The 7,834-nt window shown below is 34.7% G+C and overlaps 1 protein-coding gene across 6 annotated transcripts in view; it reads right to left on the reverse strand.

Annotated features, from left to right (window-relative positions):
- actn4 (actinin, alpha 4) overlaps window positions 1-7,834 on the reverse strand; it is a 54,692-nt gene that overhangs the window by 46,268 nt on the left and 590 nt on the right. The window lies entirely within an intron of this gene.

Here is a 7,834-nt window from a genome sequence, read left to right on the forward strand (position 1 = left end):
TGAAAACGTGGAACTTTTTTGGGGTGGATGGAATTTGAGGAAAGAAATTAATGTTTTTTTGTTAACCCTTTCATAAATTGCTGTTAAAATGTATACGTTTAATGATTACAATTAATTAGACATGCTTTATGCTTACTAACACTTAAATGACACTACAATTTGTATCAGTGTATTTGTGTAATATCTTCCTGCAAATACTGTTTTATTTTTCAACAAACTGTGTTTTTTGGTTTCTTGATATATATATATATATATATATATATATATATATATAAATTACTAATCAACTAAATTCATAAAACTTTACATTTCATAATTTGTTACATGTTTAATGATAATAGTGCCCTATGAAATATTCAATTTTTTTTTATCATTTTTATCATTATTATTACTTCTACTTTGAGATTTACATTCTACTGTATAATAGTAATATATTTTTTTATATCACAAATCTTCATTTTGGCAGGTTGCAGCAGTGAGGACATTTGAGTTATGGCAACCCAGAGAGGACAAATCCATTTGACCTTTCAGAAAAATGACATTGCCAAATTATATTAATTTGCAAATAGCAAACTCCTCGCATGCTCCAGTGCATGGAAAAACACTTCAGCACAAAAACACACGGGCAATTGGGATTTGATTATGCTCTTCTTTGTCATCAACATACAAACAATGAAGTATTGGAACAAATAATAAGAGCAGACATTTACTCAGGCCTAATTTTAACAGGAACTCGCACGTATAGTGCACGTGTATCACATGATGCGTTAGCTGACAGCATGGTGTGAAACGCTTATAGAGACACAAATAAGTGCGATGCTCTCGAGACCAAACCACAACGAGAAACAGACACATGAAATATGCATGTGAAATTTCAGTGAAAGAACGAGTGTTAAACGACAAATACAAAATCTCAAGCCAAAGCCACTAAGTGAGATGGACATCCATCGCTTTTGAAGACATTCTGCATTTCCTTCATGAGGTCCACAGGACTGTCCTCCAATAAACAACTTGTGGTTTTAGTGGCACTACATTAACATTTGCATATGCAGTTTTAACAATCCTGCTTCACTAAATATTACATTTTGAGTTATCACAACTTATTTTTAATTTGTCAAAACATCTAATTAATGTGGTTTAGATAACATAATATTTCGGGTTTCTATTTATTAACCCAAACACATGTATTAAGTCACATTTTTTATTTCAATGAACAAAAAATTAAGGCAATCCAGTAATACTTATAGGTGAAACCAACAATATTTTTTTGCTCCCTACATAGGGAACTTTTTTTTAAGGCATCTGAACTGAAACTGAAGTAAACAATGCAAACAGTTTAATATCAAGCTTACTTGCTAAGCTACCAATGCAATGGTGTAAAAAGCTTAAAGTACACAGGATGCACTAATTGATTCCTGCAGATATTATGTATTTTTGTAGTACAAAACCATTAAACAAGCATTTTTAGTCTTGAAATCAATGGGTTTTCTGTTAAACGCCTGAAATACGGTCTGAGGTTAACAGAAGCTCAGGATGTTTTCACTGTTTTTTTATGGCATAAAATACATCAGGAATACCCTCTTGTGATTAGCTTATATTTGTCTTAAAATAAGTGTCTATATGGGACTAAAGAGGTCATTAAACATCAGGTAAACTCATCTACTGTTTATAACCGAGCTCTAGCAAACTATTCTAACTCAGGGAAAATGTGTTTTTGAAATAAATCCTGGAAGAGTTGACATTTGCACATATAAGCTTAATGACAGTGATATTGAAATCATGTGACCATGATGGCCGTTATACCCTACGTTATCTTTTGCTGTCTGATGATTGTATTTAAATTCACTTGTGAAGATCACAGTGAGTTCACCAAAGAGCGTATTTTGTGCAATAATCAAAAAGCTGATCGGAAGGGAACCAGGGTGATGCGAACTTGCGTCAAAAATAGCCTACACCATCCCTGCATTACTCAGTGTTGGGTAAAATAGTTCATTTCTAGCCAAATACATGCTTTTCTATTTTTAATATAATTACAATTGACATTTCTCAACTCAAACTCTACTGGGTTATTTTAGCAAGTTTGTTACAATGCATATTGTGATACAGATAAACACACAATCAATGAGTTGAATCAAACTCTGTGCCAGGACAGGACACGGCCCTGAGGCAAGGCTATCGTGACGCCGTCTGGCACACCAAATATAGCAATATGAAGAGGTGAACCCAACATAAATCTCTTTTTGGACCCTGTGGGTAGTCACATAGCTATCTAATGCAGGGGTTTGCATTCTAGGGGTCCTGGGATCCCCAAAGGGCCTCAAGGGAGTGACAGGGGGTCTGTGGAAAAGTTTAGAGAAAAAAATCTATAACGTTTTTTTAAACCTAAAAAAAGGATTGATAAAATTTAAATAATTATATTAAAATAAATAAAAAAACAACTATTTATTTTCATAAAATTTGTATTACTTTAATACAATTAAATCTATTTAATAGATAATTAACTAATATATATATATATATATATATATATATTTTTTTTACATTTGTTTATTGATTTTTTTCAGTGACATAACAAAATCAAGAGGTAACAATACGAGAATCCAAACAGGGTCAAGCACAACTAACAAGAAAAAATAAAAATAAAATAAAAACAATAATATTGATTTTTTCTTTTCTTTCTTGTTTGTTGTGCTTGACACTGTTTTGATTCCCAAATTGTTACCTCTTGATTTCAATATTTCACTGAAAAAAAGAAAATAAATATCATTAGTTAAATATGAATCTATTAAATAGATTTTATTAAATTAAAACAAATAAAAACATTATTAATATAAAATAAAAATCGATTAATTTAATTTGAAATAAATGTAATTTAACAGTACATTACTATAGTGAGTAGAAAAAAAATATAGAATTTAAATTTACTTCACAGAAACTAATTTTACATGTATATTGAGTTCATAAAAGATACATGCCTTCATAAGTTTTAGGGGTCCTAACACAAGGATGATTATATTGGGGGTCCGGACCGTGAGATCTAAAAGATTGGAAACCCCTGTACTAACATATTTACACATTAAACACGCATTTGAAACCTATTTTAAACTGAAATGCATGACAAAAATGTGTGTGAAATAATTGCAACTTCTGCTTGCTTACACATTAACTCACACCCTCCCACCAAAAGTTAAAAATGAATCATGAGGACAGGCCACCCAGATCAGATGACCATAAACTATAAAAATTACCAGCATTTGGATCCCATGATAACGTATTGCAATGAGTAAAGTGAAAAATAGCAATTTCGTCAATCATTTCAAATTGTAGCAACACAAATGTTTTTACCCAGAATGTGTGTGTGTGCGCTTTTGTACTTTTACACTTATTCAACTTAACTTAGTTACATGTTGTTGGAGGAGCACTACACACACACACAAAAAAACTTTGAAACAATTTCCACTGCGTACCAAGAAACAATTTGGAAGCATAGAAAAACGTCCTTGTAAAACACACTCCTATAATCAAACTTTATCTGAATGAGTATCAACCTTTGAAGGACGCTCAAATGAGTCACTTATGAAGGTTACAGTCTTGTAGAGTGAAAGGTAACCTCATAAGTGACTGTTTTGGGAACAGTTAACAAGCGGCCTGAGAAGTCAACCCTCTATTTAGATAGTAGACAACCCACCAACTGACTAAAGCTTGGATAGGAGCCAAAGTCTTGAACTTCTCAGAATGAATCCCACTGTTTTATAGAGGAACGAGGCCCCCGAACAGTAGCGTCGAGTCTCGGGCCGGTCGATGTGCAGAACAGAAACATGAGCACACTTCAGTTCTCTAACACTTTTAAACAGATAGATAGATAGACCTTTACACAAAGCCAAACTCGCTACTCACTCCTCACACAACAATCTTCCATTCAAGTCGTCATGACTCAAAGGTTTTTATTTGGACTGCGTTATTGGCTCTCTGGAATCCTTATTTTTTTTACCCTATCAGTGCTATAAAGCAATAAGCCACTCGAGGCTGTGCTTTACAGTGAAGTTATTACATGTAAGAGATCTAAATCCTACAGCCTAAAGCCCTTAACTATGGTAACACAGTCTCTCTAGTGGTTTATTATTTTGATGCCAACATCAATGTATTAAAAGACAACCAGGTTGAAATAGAGTTACATTTATTTATAATAATCTGAAAAAAAGTGTGTTTACCGTTGGCAAGCAACATGGCAGTTTAAAATGCGGTTCATTCAATCAGAGTAAAAATCATCTGTTTATAATATACACCAGACGCAGATGCTCATCATAAACATCTGGAAGTGTTTGATGGGGGTATGGGAGTGGAGAAGGCTACTGGAGATTGTTTTTAAACTATACAAAAGTTATGATAAATTAAAGGAGAGATCCTTGAGATATACAAAGCCATGAAACGACCACTGATGACTTCCTTAAAAAGCCCGGCTGATATCGTACATTTGAAGAGAGAGTGATCTTTTACACAGAGATGCGCCGATATGAACATTTTGGTCGATATATACCAATAATTCTTGAAAGAATTTGAAAGCGATAACTGATATGTCAGCCGATAATTCTTAACATTTGAAAGCGATAACCGATATGTCAGCCGATAATTCTTAACATTTGAAAGCGATAACCGATATATCAGCCGATAATTCTTAAAATTTGAAAGCGATAACCGATATATCGGTCGATAATTCTTAATATTTGAAATCGATAACCGATATCAGCCGATATTTCTTAAAATTTGAAAGCGATAACCAATATATCGGTCGATAATTCTTAATATTTGAAATCGATAACCGATATCAGCGGATATTTCTTAAAATTTGAAAGCGATAATCGATATATCAGCCGATAATTCTTAAAATTTGAAAGCGATAACCGATATATCGGTCGATAATTCTTAATATTTGAAATCGATAACCGATATCAGCCGATAATTCTTAAAATTTGAAAGCGATAACCGATATATCGGCCGATTATTCTTAATATTCGAAAGCAATAACCAATATATCGGCCGATAATTCTAAATATTTGAAAGCGATAACCGATATATCGGCCGATAATTCTAAATCCAATTTTTTTTGAGAGCCTGATTACAAAAACAAAATCCTCTCCATTAAAAGCGCATAATTGCAATGTTTTCATATAATAATAATTTCATGTAGCTGATATGAAACACATGTTACTTAACTGTACTTTCCTTTTTGAAGTTATTTCAATCATATTTCAAGCAATTCAAAGCCATCTTGTTGAACAGTGAGCATCTGAAGTGCCTCAGGTGAAGAAAATTACACATTATTTATCGGTGTAAACCGATAATATTAAAAATTAGCATATATCGGCCAATAGCGATATGTTGGCCGATATATCGCGCATCCCTAATTTCAATCAGATTTCAAGAAAGTAACATTTGCAATTTCACACTTGTAGTAAGTCAGAGACTCCAAAATAAACTGTCGGGCTCAAATTGTGGCGTCTCTCTTATCAGCACTACTGCAAAAACAAAGCCCGTTGAATCACTGCATCTTATTTGAATCCATATCTGCCCAAACAGAGACTGAAACACTTCAATGGCCTTTTAGACATTCTGGGTGGAGCGGAGAGGCAAGTCTTAGCCGGTCACAGGGTGTTTGTTTGGCATTTGTTGGGGAGTAACTTCACGTCTGTCACGGATAAGGGTATGACTTCGGTGTGATTCCACACGCCTTGTTGCGGTCAAGCGGAATAGGCAGTGGTGCAAGGAGACTTTAATGAAACTCAGTGTGGGGTTTTATAAAGGATCAGGATGCGTTGGTTTGGTAATCACAAGAGGACTTCGCTCTGCGTGTAATAACCAAAACACATAAACATGCAATAGAAATTCCAGAGCCAAGATCAAGATGTCATTTTAACGACCAATGGGGAATCGAGATCGGAGTGACAGCGTTCACTAAACTTACAGTGCAGAAATATGTCACTTAGGATCTGATTTCCTAAACAATAACAGATAATTGGAGTGTGAAACTTGTTTGATAACAGTGATTATTTGCACAATTCGAATTAGTGCCACTAGTGGTGGAGAAACTACACGCTTATTATTTTAATTAAAGGAGTAGTTCACTTTTGAAAAAACTTTTGCTGATAATTTACTCACCTCCGTGTCATCCAAGATGTCCATGTCCTTCTTTCTTCAGTCGAAAAGAAATTAAAGTTTTTGATGAAAACATTCCAGCAGTTTTCTCCATATAATGCACTTACTTTACTGGTAACCATGCGGTTGAAAGTCCAGAAGACAGTTTCAGTGCAAACTGTTCAAAGGGCTTTAAACGATTCCAGACGATGAATAAGGGTCTAATCAAGCGAAACGATCACTCATTTAATATATAAATAACAAAGTTTAAGTTTTATAAGCTCAAATGGTCTCCTTGCTCTGTTCTGTGATGCGCGTTCGTGACTCTCCTGTTCGAACTTGATCATCAAAATGGAATCGTTTAAAGACCTTTGAACAGTTTGCACTGAAAATGTCTTTTGGACCTTGAACCGTTTGGTTCCCATTGAAGTTCATTACATGGAGAAAAATCCTGGAATGTTTTCATCAAAAACCTTAATTTCTTTTCGACTGAAGAAAGAAAGACATGGATATCTTGGATGACATGGGGGTGAGTAAATTATCAGCAAAAGTTTTTTGAAAAGGGAACTACTCCTTTAAGCAAATAACGATAATAACCCACATTATATTTATTTTTTAAAAATGACATTTTAGACACTGGAAATGGGAGGTCATGTCTACAATGCGAGTTGCATTGTGGGATGCAGTCTTCCATGCACTGTGCTCTTTTGTCTCGCCACAATTTGGCAAAAGTAGTAAGTTCACAGGTTGTTTATGCATACTACTAGAATTTAAAGCAGCATGGTAGTATGCAATAACAAAAATTATCAATTAGACCAAACCAATCCCCCAACCCGCTCTATACAAGTCCACCTTGCAAAAATATGTCAGCCAACCAGATTTCTCCAAGGCAGAGTGTGTTTATGAGTTAAAGAAAAAAAAAAAGTACTGTCAGATGTGACACTGATATTTGATGCATGATCAATAGCAATAGACATTGACAATTTTGTACTTGTACACTGTACTACACAGCCATCTAGACATCAGCCAGCAGTTTACAGACATTTGGCCTCAAAAGTGTAACAAAACAAGTACAAAAAGCGGGAGGGGCGCTGAAGAATTCAGTCAATCTCCTCCTCCACTCGAGTTTCTCAAATAAATGCCCCAGTTCTGAGTCCGTTTATACCTCTGGGGTCTGAAGGGCAGTGACTGTGTCTGTGTGTGTCTATATATATATATACGTGATATATTTCTGTGTGCGTTTGCTTAAGGGGCTCCGGTGGGTTAATAATTGATTATTTGTCCAATCAAACTTTGACCTTCCTTTCTCAAACTCTCTCTAAAAACCCAATCTGATATCCTGTCTGTCACACACAAAACGACAAATCAGTCAAGCCTTCCTTTCCCCCAAAAGACACACACCCAAAAACGTCATTCAAATTCCTCATGAGCATAAAACACAAGAATCAGATTTTTACATGAACTAAATATATAAACGGGCCTGTTAGATTCATTTTCTTCCCTTCTTCTTCTTCTTTTAAAGCTTATCTTTCCTCTCCATTACAGCAGATAAACTCCAGAAACAGCATTTCGGCAGCTATTTTAAGCTCCTGTACTGTGATATCTAACGTTACCGCTACTGCCATTTTAAATCCGGATGTCTGGCTGTAACTAGGAGTCTAAATGTCGCTTTGAGAAAGAACAGAGTAGGGGAGAAAAAGCA

Source organism: Pimephales promelas, chromosome 16 (genome assembly GCF_988280905.1).
Source record: "Pimephales promelas chromosome 16, fPimPro1.hap1.1, whole genome shotgun sequence".
Classification (NCBI taxonomy): Eukaryota; Metazoa; Chordata; class Actinopteri; order Cypriniformes; family Leuciscidae; genus Pimephales; species Pimephales promelas.